Source organism: Dipodomys spectabilis, unplaced genomic scaffold (genome assembly GCF_019054845.1).
Source record: "Dipodomys spectabilis isolate Male_0828 unplaced genomic scaffold, ASM1905484v1 ptg000145l, whole genome shotgun sequence".
Taxonomy (NCBI): Eukaryota; Metazoa; Chordata; class Mammalia; order Rodentia; family Heteromyidae; genus Dipodomys; species Dipodomys spectabilis.
In genome coordinates, this window is record NW_024870822.1 from 1,063,766 (window position 1) to 1,084,322 (window position 20,557).

Consider the following 20,557-nt stretch of genomic DNA (forward strand, 5'->3'; position numbering starts at 1 on the left):
TTATTCCTGAAATGCGTCATCCTCATGAAGCCACAGAAATCAAATGCTTGTTGCTAGGGAGTTTAACTGAACTACAGCACGGAACCTCTCAGTTCAAAATTAAATAGAAAGTATGAGATCCCTGAAAGAGAAGCTGCAATAAAAGGAAGCCACATTAGGGGAAAAAAAGAATTCCTTGGTATTAAAATAAATATATATCGCCCTTTCTCAAGTACTCATTGAAGGCTAAACATAAATTTCACACTCTATTTGCACTTAGCAGGTAATAAAAATATGGTGAGTTTTGTTTGTTTGCTTTGTTTTGTCCTGGTCCTGGGATTTGAACTCAGGGCCTGGGTACTGTCAAAAGCCTTTTTGCTCAAGGCTAGCAATCTATCACTTGAACCGTATGTCTACTTCCAGTATTGTAGTGATTGATTGCAGATGAGAATCTAATGTACTTCCCTGGCCATGCTAGCTTCAAACCTGGATCCTCAGAACTGAGCCTTTTAAGTAGTTATGATTATAGATTTGAGATACCTATTCTGGGCAAAATTATATTGTTGTTGTTTTTATTTGTTTGTTTTTTTGTCTTATATAATTTTCTTATTTAGACCCTAGAAAGCACAACATTTTTTATAAGGCTTAGTAATTAATCCACAGCTCTGTGTTCAATTTTCATGGAAAGATTTAACAAGCAATTAGAGAATCCCTTTAAGCATGTCCTACAAGGTTAAGCTCTTGTGGATTCACCCTCTGAATCTCCAACTTTTAACTCTAACATCTAGTTATTCCTAGATCATGTTTATATCATTCAAGCAAAATATTTAAACTTTCCATTCTGACTGAAATGTTCTTTACCTAGAGCTAAGCATATTTAACTAATCATTGCTATCATTTCTCAGATATGATCTCCTCAAAGCATAGTCTGTTTTTTGTTTGTTTTTCGGTTGTGGGACTTGAACTCCGGGCCTGAGCGCTGTACCTTAGTTCTTCAGCTCAAGGCTAGCGGTCTACCACTTGAGCCACTTCCGGTTTTCTGGTGGTTTATTGGAGATAAGAGTCTCACAGACTTTCCTGCCAGGGCTGGCTTTGAACCTCGATCCTCAGATCTCAGCCTCCTGAGTAGCTAGGATTACAGGTGTGAGCCACTGGCACGGGCTCTGGTCTATTTTTTATGGTATGGTCTTCCATCCATTACTTAGTTCTAACTCAAAAACCTTCTTTTCTGAAAATTCTGATTTGCCTTTTTTTGTTTATTTCCTACTTCTTTTTTTACAAAGCAATATAAAACTTCTATTAACACAACTCTGTTGAGTAATCTTTTAGATTAAAATCTGAAGAGATTTTTATGAATGATTTTTAAAGTGATTAATCAATGAGCTAAAATATGAAATGATGATTGTGATATGATGAAATACATTGAGTTTTATTTGACAATAGCAGAGGGAATAGGATTAGAGACAAAAGACAAAGTATGAGTTAAAACTGAAAAAATGTTTGATAAGAAAAATGTTCAGAATTGGTTAGACTAAAGCATTTCAATGGTGGGTTCCACTTTGAAGACTGAAACTCACTCTTCCCATGCAAAATTACTCAGAGTTACAAATCTTCCACTAGAATAAAAGGATTGCTGTTTCAAGATATGTTAGGCCATTCAGGACCTACAGAAATAGGATATGGTGACTGTGTTTTATTTTTCTACTTCCTAATCATGTTTTCAATGAAGGGAAAATTCACACAAAGAAAAACTAATCATTTTAGTACTCAGTTCAGCAGCATGTTTTTGTACATTCACAATGGTGTGCAGCTACCACCCCTATCTAGTTTCAAAACCTTCCTGCTAATGCAAAATAAAATTACATTTCTATTGAAGAGTTATTTCACATTTTCCTTTCTGCTGTCAACCACTGATCTGCTTTCTATTGCTATGGACTTGTTTTCAGTGGTCTGAATGTTTGCAAACACACAACACTCAAACTCATGTTTTGAAACCCAAAGCCCTAATGTGATGATGCATCCAAAATGAGGCATTTCAGGAGGTAATTAAGCCACCAGGTCAAGAGATCCACAAACAGCAGGGTGGCTCATGTCCATAATTCTAGCTACTCCGGAGGCTGAGTATTGAGGATTAAACATCAAAGCCAGCATAGGAAGAAAAGTCCATGAGACTTTTATTTATAATAAACTACTCAGAAAACAAAACAAAACAAAACAAAAACAAACCAACAAGCAAAAATCAAGCTGAGAGTGGGGCTGTGGTTCATGTAATAGACTTGAGCACAACAATCTCAGGGACCATGCCCAGGCCCTGAGTTCAAGCCCCAAGACTGGCAAAACAAACAAATAAAAAAATCCATGAAAATGAACTGGTTCCTTCCATTAGATTAGGACACAACAGTAAGAGGTATAATCAAGAATGAAACAATACACTCTGGCAATATGTGCTAGTACCTTCATCTTGGACTTTGCACTATTCAGAACTGTAGTAAATAAACTTATTTATAGGCTATTCAGTCCTTCTACCATCCCCAGATACTAAGATGCTATTTTGAATACTTTATATAAGTGGAATTATGCAATATGATAGAAAAATTATATAATATCAGAGTTGGTATATGGCTAATTTGAAACAGAGTAAAGGTTGGGGGTTCATTTGCATTGCAATTTATAGCATGTGGACTATGAGGCTGAATGATATTCTATTATGTACTCATGATACAACTTTTCCATTCATCCATTGATTGATATTTCTTCCATTTTTTATACACTCAGGGCCTGGGCACTGTTCCTGAGCTAGCTACCACTTAAACCACAGCACCACTTCCAGTTTTTGAGTGGTTTTTTGTAAATAAGAAGAGTCTTATTGGCTTAGCTGGCTTCCAACCACAACCTAGATCCCAGTCTCCTGAGTAGCTTGGATTACAGGTGTGAGCCACCAATGCCCAGCTAGGGTATAGTTTTAATGGCATGGTAAAAATAGATTTTATCCTACTTGAAATGTTTAAAGCTAACCTAAGCAAATTTCATGAAGAACTATGATTATATATTTTACTTTTATTTATGTTCTCAGTAAAAATAACAATGAATGTTTATATATTTAGTGGTTGACTCACTTACTGGAATCCTGAGATTAAAATGGAAAATAACTACCAAGCTAGATATGCAAAGACTAACTTTGTAAACCATTTTCATTGTTTAATTATTTTTTATTATTATACACAAATGCCAACTTAAATGTATTTCCTCTGCTGCAATAAATGGGTCATATCTCTTTCTGTGGTTGTAATTTTCATCTCTCAGCTTGAAACTTAGGAGATTTTTAATGAATAACAGGATTTGAATTAATAAATATGAATGTGCATGCCTCTCAACTTGTATAATTCACACAGTCTGATATAATCAGCCACCACCATAGTTTCAGCTACTCTACAGAGAAATATAAAAGTTTGTGGTATACTCTGTCCAATTTTCAGCATATAACTGAAGCCCTCAGTTCAATGTCTCATAGGAACTGAATCCAGCTAAATATATGAGGTTGCTTAGAAACCAGTCTTCCACCCTTGAATCATGATGGCTAACGTTCTGGTCAATAGATTTAGTACAGCTTCAGTAAAAGTAGAGTATGTAGATAAAGCCATTCTGAATTATAGAAGCCATGAGATAATACATGCTTCTATTTATGCTGTTAACTTGAGAGCAAGTTTGTTACATGGACATAGATATGTAAAGGAAGGGGAACCTGGCTTCAACAGGAAGATTTACAGAGGAGACTCAACATGACCATACATTACTTGACCACAATTTATAACTATGCAGTATTTTGTGACTAATTGCTCTCTTTCTATACTGAATATCATATCTGTACAATTGAAGTTGTCATCTAGGTCATAAGAGTAAGTAGTATATAAGCCATACATCAAATGATGTTTAAAAATTAAATATTACTGGTAAAGAAATTCAGTGATTTAGTTTGCATTAGACTATGGGAAAGAGACCATTTAAAATTAAAACAAGAAACTATAGTTGGCTGTTAATTAGATCCAACTTTTAATGTTCTAGAGAAAGTTGAATAATATATAAATGCCATTATTAAAAAATCATCAACTAGGTGAACACCAGTCTGTAATCCTACTTACTGAGGAGGCTAAGATCTGAGGATTGTGGTTGAAAGCCAACCAAGGGAGGAAAGTTTGTGAGACTCTTATCTCCAATTAAACACCAGAAATCCAGAAGTAGAGCTGTAGCTCAGAATGGTACAGTATTAGCCTTGAGTTAGCGACAGTATCCAGGCCCTGAATTCAAGCCCTCCGACCAAAAGAAAAAAAAATTATCAGCTAAATCTATGGGTAGAAACAAGTGATCATCTTAAAACATATTTTATATAAGAAAATTTAATTGAACATTGTTGTTATATATGTGATAATAAGGTCCATAGTCTACCCTTTCACTTAGAAGTCAGCATAAAATGTTATTCCTTTACTTTTCTTTATTTCTGCAGTACACCCTTAATAATATGCAGTCATTGATTGAGAGGATGACTCAGTTGAATAACAAACCCAAAGACTGTTAGGTATTTAAAAAAGAGGTAGCCGAGTAAGAACAGCACCACGCACGTGGTATTCAGGTAAGGGGTAGGTTTATTCAGTAGACCTGCTGGGACCAGGCCATGTTGGCCCTCCACGCGGCTGGGAAAGGCCTGGGAAAGAGCTGGGAAGAGAGAGCTGGAAAAGAGAGAGCTGGGAAAGATCGAGAGCTGGGAAAGAGAGAGAAAAGAGCAAGAAAAAAGGGCGTCTGGGCCTGTGCTAGGCCTTATCTAGGGTAAGGGTGGAGAAAGGTGTGGCCACATCAAATTCAGATGTGACCTCAGGGGATGCAGATGTGACCTCTTCCAGGTGTGCCAGTTGTCTAGGTAACAAGGGTAACTGGGCGGAGACTTTGCTGCAAGGACAGTAGAGTCTGCTCACCATCCAGGAGCGGACCTTACAAAGATTTCTTGTGAAAGAGACTCATATCCACCGTTTTTTTAAAAAAAATTATGAAATTTATAGTTAGAGAAATCGTAGGGTATACATTGGTGGTCCTGACCAACATCCTTTCTTTAAAAGAATGTCACCGTGTTAAAAGTTTCTCAAGGCAAAGAACAGTGCTGGAGGAATATCAATACCAAATTTCAAACTCTATTACAAAGCCGTAGTAATCAAAACAGCTTGGTACTGGCACAAGAATAGACCTCAGGACCAATGGAATAGAATTGAAAACCAAGAAATGAACTCGCAGACCTATAGCCATCTAATCTTCAATAAAGGAGCTAAAAAAAAAAATAGAATGAAAGAAAGACAGCCTCTTCTGTAAATGGTGCTGTAAAATTGGTTAATCACTTGTAGAATGCTAAAAATAGATCCTTATATATCACCCTGCACCAGTATCAACTCCAAATGGATCAAAGACCTCAGAGTCAAAGCAGACACCCTGAAAACATTACAGGACAGAATAGGAGAAACTCTAGGTCTCCTTGGCACAAGCCAAAATTTTCTTAATAGAGACCCAGAAACACAGCAAATCAAAGAAAGGTTGGACAAATGGGATTGCATGAAATTGCAGAGCTTTTGCATGGCAAAGGACATAGCTAGCAAGATCAATAGAAAGTCTACAGATTGGGAGATCTTCACTAGCCATACAACAGACAAGAGTGTCATATCTAAAATATCCTTGGAAATCAAAAAAATAAATATCCCAACAACAAATCCTCAAAGAAACAACTGCCCAATAAATAAGAGGGCTAAAGACTTAAAGAGAAACTTCTCTGAAGAGGAAAGAAGGATGGCCAATAGACACATGAAGAGATGCTCAACCTCTCTATCCATAAAAGAAATGTAAAACAAAACAACATTGAGATTCCACCTCACCCCAGTTAGAATGGCTATAATCAAGAACTCTAATAACAACAGATGCTGGAGGGGATGTTGCCAGAAGGGAACACTACTGCACTGTTGGTGGGAATGTAAACTTGCTCAACCACTTTGGAAAGTAGTGTGGAAGTTCCTCAAAAGACCTGATATAGAGTTCCCCTATGATCTAGCGATCCCACTTTTGGGCATTTACCCAAATGATCACAAACAAGACCATACTAAAGCTACCAGCACAACTATGTTTATTGCAGCATTATTTACCATAGCCAAGATATGGAACCAACCCAGATGCCCCTCAGTAGATGAATGGATCAAGAAATTGTGGTATATATACACAATGGAATTCTATGCCTCCATCAGAAAGAATGACATTGCCCCATTTGCTAGGAAATGGAAAGACTTGGAAAAAATTATATTAAGTGAAGTAAGCCAAGCCCAAAGAAACATAGGTCCCATGGTTTCCCTTATTTGCAATAACTAGTATATGTCTGAGACAAGAAAATGTCAGATAAGTTGATGTTAGATGAAATGAACCCCAAGGTAAGGACTCAAATGTTTTGTTTTTTTTCTTTCATGCGATTGTTTCTAACATAGTTATAAGATGATTTCTTTGTTGCTTTGTATGTCCCTCCTTCACGATATAACCCGTTTTCACTCTATTTGATGTTGTTATAATATGTGGAGGGGAAGGGAAAAAACAAATTGTTTAAATAGGGATACAGGTGGACCAATTGCAACAATGAGATGTACAAGTCCTTATGTGGAAAAATGAACTTTACAACTTTGGCCCTGGGTGGGGTTGGTCGGAGGGGGATGGGAGGTGGAGATGGGAAGGGGTGAGAAGGGGAAACAAAGGAGGAGGCAACAATGCTTGATAAGAAATGTACTCATGATCTTGCTTGTGTAATTGTAACCCCTCTGTATTGCAAGAAAGGCTTCCAGAAATCAGAATCAGAAAATTTGCAATCCTCAGAGACACAAAAAAAAAGTAAAGAAAGAAGCAAAATGGGGACAAAAATGGGCAAATGAGAAGTTGAATTAGGAAGAGGATATAAGAGGTATAAGATTCTACTTGTCCTCAATGGTAGAGTCACAACAGAGAGCCTGATAATTGAAAGGTAATTTCAAATCCCTGAGGGTTCAAACTAATATGAGGGACTTGGACCCTTAAAGTAAAAACAACAACAACAACATTCACCAAAACCCTCGACATTACATGCTGGACAAAGACTTAAGTACACAAATACATACAAATGTATTAACAATGTGTTAACAATGGTCTCTTGTCTCAAGAATTTCTATGATAAGGTCTAGTTAAAGACTAATTCTAAAGGTTGGGGATTTTTCTATGCAACTTGGAACTTCTAAATTAACTAGTTTTGAGCTATTACATATGTTGTTACCAAAGGAAAATAGACTCTAAGCTGGGAAGGTTATTTTTATGTTTTGTTTTGTTTTGTTTTTCATGAGATTTGTAGCAGAAAACCAGGTGCAACTATCTGTGTTGGAAGTTCTCTTCTAGATTCAACTTAGTTCTTTGTTGTACATGCTGGAGTGTTAGCATGCAAATTAAAGTAGCTTCACATCAATTATGTTATGATGTATAGCCCTGTACGAGAGGTGTTTTTTCCCCCTTCATGTAAATCAATTCTCCAAACACTAACTGGTTGTCCTACAACTTAATTCAATTCTGACACTCTTTATCTGTAGTTAACATTCAATTTCACAGGCTAAAAGGCAGTCTCAAATTTCAGAAGCCTCATTTCAGATGTCAAGTGAGAGCCTCATCATCTTCCCCTTACTTCTGACCTACTATCTACAGATCCCGGGGTTCCCATGAACCCTTCCACAGAGTCAATAACTTGCTAAAACAGGTCACAGAATTCAAGAATCAAATTTAGTAATAAGCCAGGAGAATAAAATAACTCAGCAACAGCTAAAATGGCAGATGGATTTAGGTCTCAAGAAAGAAATGGTGGATAGACCTTCTGTAACTTCTGCAGGCATACGAGCCTTTGCGCTGGTATGGAAACATCCTTACTTCAGAATGACTTCAATTATTCTTCACTGATGACTTTCCCTAGCCCCTCTCTGGAAGTTCAGGATAGAACCAGGAGGTTACATCTTCTAATCATGCCTTCCCTTTCCTGCCAACCAGCACACATTCAGAATAGGAACCCCAGCCACCAGTCAGCTTAGAAAACAAAAACAATCAATTAGAATTCTAAGGTTCAAATATCCTAACAAACATCCAAATAGCCTAACAAAAATTTTCTATCACTTAGGAAAACAAATGTTCACACACACACACACACACACACACACACACACACACACATTTTTATTAAATCACACTACCACTAGCTCTGAATCCCTTCTCATACCCTTTCCTACGTATATGCCTTTATTTCCAAAAACAAGGCATCTACCTGTTATGGAAAGAAAAAAAAGTAAGGATAGATGTCTAACTCTAAAAGGATATAATATCCACTACATCAGCTACAGCAAAGTAACATAGAACTTCACTCTCAATTAGAACTTAGTCAGGATGGCCTGCTCTTAAAAGCAAGGGGGAAAAAACATACAATTTGAGAAAGTTTGATGAAGCTATCATTCTCTAAAAGTCATCAACTACCCTGGAGAGAAAGGTGATATTATGGGCCAGAACATGTCTTCATTGACAAAGAAAGAACTCCTTCTCTTAGACAAGTAAAGTAGAGTAAAAATGGTTGAAATGAGCCATGGACAAAGAACCATACAGCAGTAGTCTTTGTCAACTTTCACCAAAACTAAATTTCCCTTTTAAAACAGGCCTGGTCATTACTACCCAGCTGTTACTGAACATGTAAACTAAGGCTTAAGACTCTGCAAATGGTTTTCATGCTTCACCTCCACCCCCCAAAAACCATGTAAAAAGTTTATTTGATTCAGGATAAAACAACAGCTCAGATTTTTCTTCACAGAATCATTCCATCAGAAAGAATGATCTGTCACATGACCTATCTATTGGTTGAAGACTGCTGGATTAAATTATTACGGAAAAAGTACAGATATTGAGCGTGAGCTCACTGCCTCCAAGCACAGAAGCCTATATATATATGTATATGTATATACATATATACATAAGTATGTATATATGTATATACATATATGTATATATGTATATATACATGTGTATATACATATATATCACATATGTATATATGTATATGTATACATATATATATATATATATATATTAGTTTAGAAAATAAACAAAACCAGGCATTGCAAGTGTAGTCTCCACACTGACTTTTCTTTCTTTCTTTTTTTTTTTTTTTTACTATCAAGGAAATAGCTTCTTATCTCCATAGGTGGTCATCTCCTTTCTATAATCACTGCATGCTACAGTCAGAAAAGGTTTATTTATATTTTTCCCTTCATTTAGAAATCCCTTGTAGTTTTGTACTATGTTGTAAAGATTCTTATCAACTATTTCTTACACCTGTGCTTTTAGTCTGACTTTTACTAACAGGAAATTCCTATGTACATAGACTCACATCTCTTGGCTGTTTAAATTTTGTTGGGACAAGCCAGCCTAGAAACCCAGTACCAGTACTAGTACCGCAGTACTGCTCCTAATTGGACATAGACATTTTTCATAAAAGGCTACTTGTTTATTTACTCTGAGGGACTCTAAATGGAAATGATCACTTGGCTGGTAGAATTTCTGTTTGAACAGAAGTGACAGATAGTCTGTGGGTTTATGTCAGTCAGGTACCCTTCATTATATTCTTATCTAATTAGTAAGTCTTTTAAAATTAAAATTATGTATGTATGCAATGATCTGTCACTCTTCACTTTTCTGCAAGTCGGGTTCCAGCATATTGTTTTTAACATTGTCATATGCTAGAGCCATTAGAAAATGATCTTCCACTCAGCAAAGCTTTTGCAGAAGACATGTAAATACATTCTTAACAATTAAAGTGGTTTAATTTAGGGGATGAATGAACAGTGCCAGTTTTTGTGTAGGAATTAGCATATCTGTTATTTTATTAACTGGCTTGAATATCCATGTAGTCCATAATGCAAGGCATATAGCTGACATTTCAGGTTGGTTTCTGACAGGCAAGCAGACTTAATCTGTCAAGGTTTGTATGGCCCAAACAACAAGCATTTGGCTCTTTGAAATGTGTGAGTTGGCTGAAGGGGTTGGTTTATTTTCAGGGTAAATGTCCTCTGTTTATAACTGCTATTACCCCTTTGCCTCAACACAAAAAATATTCTGATGGCCAAGTAAAAACCAAGTTTTGAGAGTTTTGTAGATAAAAATGTTAGGCTCCAGGGGCTCTATGGCACATGAATGTATTCATTTTCACATCATATGATGCTACATCATAAACTTGCTATTTCATTTGTTAGAAAATGGAAAAACTTGGAAAAAATTATATTAAGTGAAGTAAGCCAGGCCCAAAGAAACATAGGTCCCATGGTTTCCCTTATTTGAAATTACTAGTATATGTCTGAGACAAGCAGAAACGGTCAGATTAGTTGATGTTAGGCAAAATGAACCCCAAGGTAAGGACTCAAATTTTTTTTTCTTATGATTGCTTCTAACATATTTATAAGATGATTTCTTTGTTGCTTTGTATGTCCCTCTCCCATGGTATAATCCCTGTTTTCACTGTATTTGATGTTGGTATAATTTGTGACGGGGAAGGGGAAAAACAAATTGTTTAAATAGGGATACTGGTGGACCCAATGCAACAATGAGAAGTACAAGAAAAATGAGCAGGAAGCAACAATGCTTGATAAAACATGTACTCATTACCTTGCCCATGTAATTGTAACCCCTCTGTACAGTATTTACACAATAAAAATTTAAAAAATTTAAAAACTTGCTATTTTAGAGAATTGTTCTCTTTTTCTCTCTTGTTTTTTTTCTAATGAATATGTTTATATCTCAAAGTCCATAAAATTGTGTATAAATATGGCAAAGCAAACATGATTTTAGCTTAATTACCACAGTGGCATTGTTAATACAGTTAACCAAATGTGTTGAACCAAATCTAAATGTGATTTTGTTTTCATTAGTAAAACAATTCTGAAACAATTCTGTGGAAGCTGTCTCAAAAATATACAAACATTCAATTTACAAGTGGGCAAATATTCCTACATTCCATCATTTTGAACTAAATATATTGTTTTCAAGGATATGAAAGCTCCAGCTCACAGTCATGAAATTTGTTAATCTTATGGACTAATATTGGTCATTTCTGAGAATTTTTGTTTAATAACTCCCTAATACCTATTGCTCTGAGGAGGGGTTAGGCCTACTCTGTTAGGGAGATTGGCAGACCTGACACACAGCAGACAAGATGTGGCAGCCTGTCAGGGTGCTTTGTTGTTCCATAATGTCCTGGGTTCCCACTCAAGCAATGAAAAAAGCTGAGGTGGTACATATAAAGCCATTAAGCAGTCACTACAAAGCCCTGGGAAGGAAGTATAGAAGGAATCACCATACTATAGTAACTGCTCCTTGAGTGAACTCCAATCTTTGGAGGCCCTTTCCATGGAGAGTTTATTGTGCTACTTTCCTTTCCTTGCTTTTCATTTACTTCCAAATAAACGTCCTCTGTCTATTCTAAACTCCTGACTGCCTTTTAATTATTGAATTTGCCAGAGAAAACAAATCTGTACGCCTAGATGGAACAAGTTCACTTGGTACCAGTGTGATAAAGTGCGCCAGATAGTAAGCCTTTCACAGTATCAATGCATCTTTTCATGAATGATTAGACATTGTAAACAAAACCAAAATAGTACAGGGCAGACAGTCAATCATAGAGCAAACAGGACACATATATAAGACAATGTGCACCTACAGGACAGATATAGCTCTTATTAGGGTAAATATCCACTTTGCAAGACAAGAGATAATATCAATAATTTGTTTATTTTTCAAAATTCAGTCTTAATCCTGCCTTCTTCAAGTCTCTCCTAGCAAAAGCAACCCAAATATTGTGGATGAGGGAGTAGATATAAATTAATTGCCTATTCACCCAAAGAATGTAATCAGCATTCATGGCCTTGGCTTTGACAACATACCAAATTGCTTTTTCAAGATTGTTACATCAGAGTGTATCATCATGAGGAAAATAGAAAATATTATTTGAAGTAATTTTCATTTTATTATAATTAAAATTGATATTGGAGTTTCCTTCTTTTGGAATACCTCCGAGAAGCTGGGATTTTCATTCTTAAAATGAATAACTTACTTTGGTAATGTGAATGCAAATATAAATTCTCGTGTACAGAAAATTATTCACTGATCCAGAGAAATGGTTGGCCAGATCTACAATATGACTTTACCTCTCTTTTCGGGATAAACAGGCCATAGAAAATATAAAAGAGACAGAGCCATCAGCAAAGAAGAAAGAACCAAGAAGAGCATAATAAATATATCTTCTTTGGGGTGAAACTCAGAATAAAACAGTTATGTAGTCAACAAAGAAGCAGAAACTACATGATACAACACAAGGAAAGAGAATCATTGAGAAGATGAATACCATCTAGTAAAAAAAAAAAAAAAGATTTTCCCCAATGTACCGTAAATTATAACACAGGCAGCCAAGCTACAGTAATATGTAACTGCAATGCAATTAATGCAGAATATCCTGCCATGTTCTCTAGGTACTATAACTTTATTCTTTCACTTATTTGTTCTTATTTCTCTATTTCTTTTTTAATTCTATTTTTGTTTATTTGACGTTTCAATTTTGGAATTTCTCAGATTCCAAGCCTAATTACTTTTATCTCATCACATTCCTCAGTCAGTCTTCTCTCCTTTCATAATTTTGCCTTTTAGCTATTTTTACTGACTCTCAGACCCATGTCAGGGTTCTTGGAATGTTCCAGGTGTGATATCGAGCTTCTTTTTGAAATGTAACATTATAATAGTATAAATACAGTATGTTCAAGTCTTCAATTCTATTACCAAAAAATAGATTGATAAAACATATTCTTCCAATGTGTTTCTTCTCCTTAGTAAATGATACCAAAATATAACTAGTTCTTAAACTAAAGAAACTCAGTCATTTTTGTTGTTACTTATCCATTCCAATTGGTTCTAGCTATGAGAGAGATAAATTTTATTTTCCTTTGTATCTATTGCTGTTATACCATTGTTGAGTATCAGAATCCTTATCAGTCCTGCTGTTTTTCTGTCTTTTCAGCAAAACTCTCCACTCACAATAACCAACAGGCCTTTAGATGTGTACATACTCTGAAAAAAATACTGTGTTTCCATGTAAACACTCTGTCCATATAAATACACAAACTTGCCAATAATCCCCATTCTGCATAATAGTATTAAGCCTGTTAAAATGGGTCAGCCGGAACTGACACATCATTAACATCTACTTTTTCAGGTTTTCAAAAATATATGAGAATTTAATATAATATGTAAGAGTATAAAGAATGGATCACCTTTTGTTTTGTAAATTTTTTAGTGTTGATTCCATTTTCCATGGATACCAGGCTATTCATAGTTTCTATTCCTTCTTGTTTACTTCTTAGCAATTTATATCTTTCAAATATTTGATCCCCATCTTCTTGGTTAAAATATTTGTGAGCATGAGTTGTTCATAGTGTTATTTTATTTTCTTAGTGTCTGTTGGATCTGTAGAATTGTCTCCTCTTTCATTTCTGATATTAGTCATTTAAATTTTATTCCTTTCTCTCTTTTTCTCTTTCTCTTCCACCCCCCCCTCCCCGGTTTGGCTTATCAATTTTACTGATTTCCTAAGTACCCAGTATTTAGTTGTGTTGATTTGCTCATTTCCTACTTTCAATTCTATTGATTTCTGCTCTAAGAATTATTATGCATAGTCTTCCACTTAACTGGGATTTAATCTGTTTTTCTTCATCTTACTTCCTAAATTGAAAATTTTAGATTGTTGGTTTTTATCTTCTTTTCAAATGCATACATTTAATGCTATAATTTATTGTTTTTATTAAATTACATTTTCACTTTTAAATACTTTTAGGTGTTTGGCAGCACATTTACTAAAGCTGGAAGGATACAGGGAACATTAGCATAACCCCTGTACAGGGATGGCATCCAAATTCATCAAATTCACTCGAATACTTCACATCTTTTGTTAGGGTAAAGGGAGGGTGTGGAAAATGGAGAGAAAGAGTGAACAAGTGCATTCATGCTATTCAGTATATGCTATGTGGAAAATGAACTATGTAACCTGTGGACAGGGAGGGAGGTAAGGGGGAACCCAAGGGAGTGCAAAGAAATGGGTGGCATTTCTGTCTAAAACAGGAAGTATATTCATTACCCAATTTATGAAATAGTGTAGTAACCCCTCTGTATAACACTTTAATTATAATAAAATTGTATTTTAAAATAGTTTTTAAAATTTTTCTCATGGTTAAAATTGTCTTCAGCTACTGTTAATTTATTTTTAGTCTACTCTTTCATCTCCCACTGTTCTTGTTAAATTTTTAATTGACTCCTACTTTGGAAGAGATATTAAACTGTACACAGCCATCCTCTACATTCTATCCTTCTTCTGCATCTATGGCTCCTGGATGACTCCCTTCATGTCAGCAATAATGATCTCTTCAGTGATGTTCAAATATTCCACTTTCTCCCCATATGCTAAGTATTGGCTCTTTCCACTCTTCTCCCTGGTTTCATTTATTCATCCTTCCTGTTCCAGCTCAAACACCACCTTCCTAGAGATGCCTCCTGTGACTTCTCAATCACTCCTCATCAGAAAACATGGTGTTATTTTCTTCTTAGCCTCATTACCATCCTAATAATTATTTTTGTTTTCTTATTTACTCTTACTGAATTTTGCCTGCCTTCTCCATACTGGAATGAAAGCAACAAGGAACAGTTCACTGTCTGTATTTCTCTATTGTGTCTTCTTAGCCTTGAGTGATGCCTATTGTGAAAGTGATTATGGTAAAGAGAAAATTAACACATAAAGGAATCATGATTTTGTGAAATTAATCTAATAATTTTCTCAATAGGCTCATGAAACAGGAACTAAGATTTCAAGAATTTACTTATTTACTAATTTATTTCTTCAAGGTACAAAACGCTTAAGTGGTAAAAGTATGATTGCAATTTTAAGCTTGGACACATTTTTTCATGTATTTGAAAACATTATATTTATATATATTTATAATTTATTGCAATAGACAGTAGAGAATCTAATGGGTAAAATAAGGATACTATATTGATGTTATATAATATGTAGAAAATATTCACTGTAATCATTGCACCACTTTACTTTTGCTTGTTTGTCTTTGGGTCTACTAGGGTTTGGATTTAGAGTCCTGAATTTATTCCCATTCTTTCTAGCTGATTTCACTTTTTCTTTATTTTCCAAATGGGCTTTGATGATATTTGCTTTTCCTCCAACACAGCTGCAATTACATATGTGAATCACCAAGCCTGTCCTGTTTATTGAGGTGTAGATCTTGCTAACTTTGTGTTGGTTCTGGTCTCAAAATATGATCTTCTTGACCTTTACTTTCACTGTTTCTTAGATTACAAATACGAGTGACAATACCTAGCTCTTCAGCTTAAAAAAAGCATTATAAATAGAGATGTAGATATTTAAAACTGAATATTCAGGAGTAAATATAATAATAAAACATTGGAGAAGATAGATAGTTTGCCACATGCCAAGCACTACTACAAGAAAATAGGTGTGGTCAAGTACTCAAATATTAATGTAATCTAGATTTTTGCCTCCTTCAAATGTCTGTATTTATTGTTGTTGCTGTTTGTTTTCAAGGAAAGTTTTAATATGTGTTTTCCGATGTTACCTTTTATTCAGAATAACTGTTCTAGGCTCCTCTTCCTCAAAACTTTGATGTATGGCTCTCCAAAGATTTTCCTGTGCTTTGTTCTAAAGTGACCTATTTTCATCTGTTTAAAATATATAAGGAAAACTTATAATGATTTTTAAAAATTCAAAAAATTCTAGAATACTTACAGGACACTCATAAAAGAAAGAAAGGGAAATGGAGGGCATGGGAAGGAAGGCGAAGGAAGTCAATGAAGGATAGAGGAGAGGAACAGACGATGGGGAGGGGAACAGAAGGAGTAGAAGGGAGCAGAACAGAAGGAGGGGAAAGAAGAGTAGGGAAAAGCAAAGTACAAACTCAACCTGTGTCTAGACATCACTCTTCCAAACTCCATCAATTAAGCTATACACTAGACCCTCCTAATGTTAAAAGACAATCGTAAATATGCACATTCATTCATTTCATTCACATTCCTCTTACAAAACGTAAATTCTCCTGAATTTTGAGTAATTGACAATCTTTCCTAGATTTCATTTTCATCATCTGTAACATAGAGTTGTTTAACATAGGTAGAGCAATTAATGTCATCTGCATTATTAGTAAGAAATGGCTTAGTGTCTGGTAAGTGATTTTCAAAGAAATAAAGATTATAAAATTAATCTTTTATCAAGAGAAGCATGATGAAGTTTTTTAACTTTGAACTTTTTATCTTTATAATTTTTTCATTATCCTTTAAATAGTCATACAAAGTAATTTAAACCCAACCTGTAGATTTATGTGCACAACATATTTAAATTTGTCACCCTTTCTATAATTCTCCCTCACGATTTGTCTTTTTTCCTGCTTCAGCAATTAATTAGCATTTGATTTTTGACATACCACACAAGTAACAACATTTTATTTTTCCTCTTGTGGATTTGTGCTTTAAAGGCATGATTATAATCAGATGAACACATGACCAAACTTGAGTGTGAGATTAAAGAAACAACATGGGTTTATAATATTATCTAGCAACAATGGCTAATTTTTTGCTTTCTACTATCAAAATATATTGTAATATTTTAATTAAAAATTAGGTCTATCAGTTAAAATTAGGTTTATCAGTTAGTTAAAATGCTTATATCCATTCAAGAGCATTACAATGGATTATAAACTCCATACAATCCATTTAGTTCTTCCTTGCTCCTGTTTTCATTCTCTCTCCTTATCCCCTCCCTCCCCCCCCCCATGTTTGATTTGAGGTTATCTTTCACTCTGTAGCCAAAGCTAGCCTAGAACTCATGATCCTCCTACCTCAGGCTTTCTGAGTATGGGGATTACAGAAATGTGTCACCACTCATGGCTGAATTATTGTTTCTTGCTCTTGTTTGTCCTCAACTTCAAATTCTATTTTCAACTAGAGCTTCTCAAAAATAGGAGCTTCTTCACCCCCCTTATATGAAAATTTGTTTACTACTGACTCATACACTAACATCAAAATCTCTATTATCAATGAGTTAGTCATCTCTTTCCTAATTATTACCCAACACATAAACAATCCAATATGGGTTACATGTCTTCAAATGACTATTGCACCTCTCCCAGACTTTAACAAACAATTTTCTAGCACTGAGGTAGGAAGAAATTCATTCACAGGACCAAATTACAAACAAAAATTTGTGGGTGGGGATGGGGTGAGGGGAAACTGAGAAATAGGGAGGGAATGGATGACATGGTCCCTCCCCAAATTTACTCTTCTCCTGACTTCTGTAACTGTAACCCTTCTGTCTATCACAATTATAGTGACAATGAATTTTTTTAAAAAAGGAAAACACCACAAAAATCTTGAAAAATGAATCACAGGATACCGTGTCTTGTAGCATCCAGGAGCATTGACTACAGATTGTGATTGTCTGGTGTCCATCACTCTCTAGGATTTTTGCCCTTATCAGCTCCCTAATCTTGCGTTTTCTGAAGCCTCCCCATCATTATTTAAACGGAATCTGCAGGTACATCGGAATGGCCTTTCTTTAATTGGAGATGATCTCCAATTTGCTAGCTTTCTTCCCCTCTGGCATAAGGCATGTCCATCTCTGCCATTCTGGGTCAGCATTTTTGTTTGCTGGGAGGTCCAGGGCTAGAGAGCTTGTTACTGAGAAGAACAAAGCAACGAAGTAGAGCCACCATGCTTTGTGAGAATTCGGAGAGGACGATGAAGACAATGGATCACTGGTCCAGGCTTGGAATTCTCTTAGTGGGACATTTGAGAGGACGGCTGGGTCGAGGTTCTTGGAAGAGCTTCCGTGGAATCTTCTATGTGGCTAAGGACAGATCTCAAGTGTGCCAGCTTTTTGTTTGTTTTGTTTTGCTTTGCTTTTGTCTTTTTGTGTGAAAATACCTTACAGAGGGTTTTCAATTACATGAGCAAGGTAATGAGTACATTTCCTTTCAAACATTGCTGCCTCCTCCTTTGTTACCCCTTCCCATCCCTTCCCATCTCTAACCCTCCACCTGCCCCTCTTTTTGTCTTTTTTTATTCTGCTCAAATAACAATCTCTGGATCCCAGTTGCCATCCAGAAGACTACATGCTAAGCGGGATATATAATTTGGAAAGACAATTAAGAGCTTTAAGAATCTGTTTTTCTTCTATACCTCAAACCACAAAGCTAATTATCTGTTTAGTTGATTCATTGTGCATTGATTATATGTCATTTGTGGTCATTAGCAAATAAGATTAGGCTTGTATTTTATAGATATAAACGTATTTCACATGTTGTTTGAAACCTAGTACTAATCAATCTCAGCTTTTTTTTCTTCTGCAAATATTAGTTTATGGTTAAAGCAAAGAAAATCTTCAGATGACTTGAAATTCAATTTAAAAGGTATTTAAGATGTATTTGTTGGTAATTTAGTCCCTTCTGGAATGTATAACTCTATGCATAATTCAAATGTCATTGCTTAAACTTCTATCCAATTTTATTGTTTTGCTCTTTTTTCTCAAAAGGTCCAAATATTTTATTTATTTAACTTACTAAGAATATTTTAAACTAAGACCTTAGATATTTATGGCAAAATTATTTATTTGCTTCATATTATTCATATTCTATTTAATGGATACATTATTCAGTTTTATCTGAATGATAAAAATTTTATCTGAGTGATAAAACTTAGTGTTTATTGAAGCAATAATAACATAATTCAATAAGGAATATTAACAAATATAATAAATGAAATGCCAACTCCACAGTATGAATATAGCTAATAAGTACTATTACTAATATATCCTAACATAAGTACTAGTAATAATATATCCTAGTAGTAGCCTATTATTATATCCTAGTGATGTCCTAATACAGTTACATTTTTAAGAAATTTTGGTGGCTTTTCATTACCCTGTATGTCAGAAAAATCAGCTGTCAGAGTAACAACAATCTTACAAAAGAATAAGCAGGGAGTGTGTAAATAAACACACCAAATACAGATCATTGAAACAAGTATAGGCTGCAATTTCTGATTTCTATTAAGAGAAAATAAACATTTCCTATTTATTTTTTAGATTTTGTCTGAACATTTTCAGTTGGATTTCATAAAGGAAAGTGAGCATCTTCCTCTTTGCTATTGAACTCCCTCCCATATCAGTCTCACTAAATGAGAATGTTTTACATTTGAAATCATTAAATCCATGAGAATTTTCCTTAGAAAATGTATGCACGTTTCAGCATGAGTGACATTTATTCCTACTTCAGATCTCAAATGAGCTCAAGGAATGGCTTCTAAGTCAAGCAATGAACATATAAGTTCTGAGACAAACAATCAGATTTCCTTTCTCTTATCACAGCATTACATATTTTGTCTTTGTCAAGCAAAATAAAAAAATACTTCAAATATGCCAATAGACTCTTTCCCTAATGGTGACCTTATGTGCTTATGGCATTCTCTTTCCATTTGATGAAGTACTCAAGTATTCTTTGGAAGAAAAACCCTCATGAATAATAGCTCAGCACAACATCTTCAGATCCTGCATATTACACTGTCTGTGGTAATCAAATCTGCCCAGATTTGCATCATTCTGTAATTTAAAGAAAGCCTACACATTGAAGAGAACAAACTCCAGCACATGTTATTTATCAGTCTTCTGTTTTCCATATGGCTCTTGAAAGGGGCAGGGGGATGACTATTGCTTTGTTATCAAATTAACTATTCTCTTAGTTTTTCATCACTTGAGGTAGATTTTGCCCTGTTATATGAAATATTTTTCACTATGCTCCCTTTATCATCAATTCTAATGCCCCTCACTCTTACAAGCATTACTTTAGACACAAGAAAACTCAAATCCCAGACTGCACTTGACTATTTTGGACTTCGCTCATGTTATGTAATCCTGATGGAAAGTTATATGGGACTCATTCAAATCACATACCTCTGGCCTGAAAAAAATCACCTATGCTCTCAACCATGACTTATATTTGAAGGTTTATGCACTCATAGCTGAAGTCTTTAGTTTAAATATCTAACCGACAAGTTTTCAGAGCCTTCAGTTATTACAATACTTGGAATACTTACAAAATTTAAATATATTCCATTCCCTTTCCAGTAATTACTAATCAGATCATAGGACAAATTGCACATTATTTAAAAAATTGAGCTCATTCGAATTCAGCAAGATTCTTCCATCCCCACTATACTTATAGATTTAAATAAATTCCTTGAAGGTAAGGATTACCAACTCTTTGATCACTCACAAAAGAAATATGGAGGTTTAATCTAGTATACACGTAGGAAAGATTTTTGAATGAATAAATGATTGAATAAAAACAGTATTTCAAGTGCTTCAGAGAGCAGAATAAATCAGAATTAATATTTTAAAATGACAGGA

The 20,557-nt window shown here is 34.9% G+C and overlaps 1 non-coding gene across 1 annotated transcript; it reads left to right on the forward strand.

Annotated features, from left to right (window-relative positions):
• The first annotated feature begins 13,915 nt into the window (after positions 1-13,915).
• LOC122117940 lies at positions 13,916-14,017 on the forward strand. Its single transcript, XR_006149259.1, has one exon. It is a non-coding gene; the product is annotated as a U6 spliceosomal RNA (small nuclear RNA).
• The last annotated feature ends 6,540 nt before the right edge of the window (positions 14,018-20,557 follow it).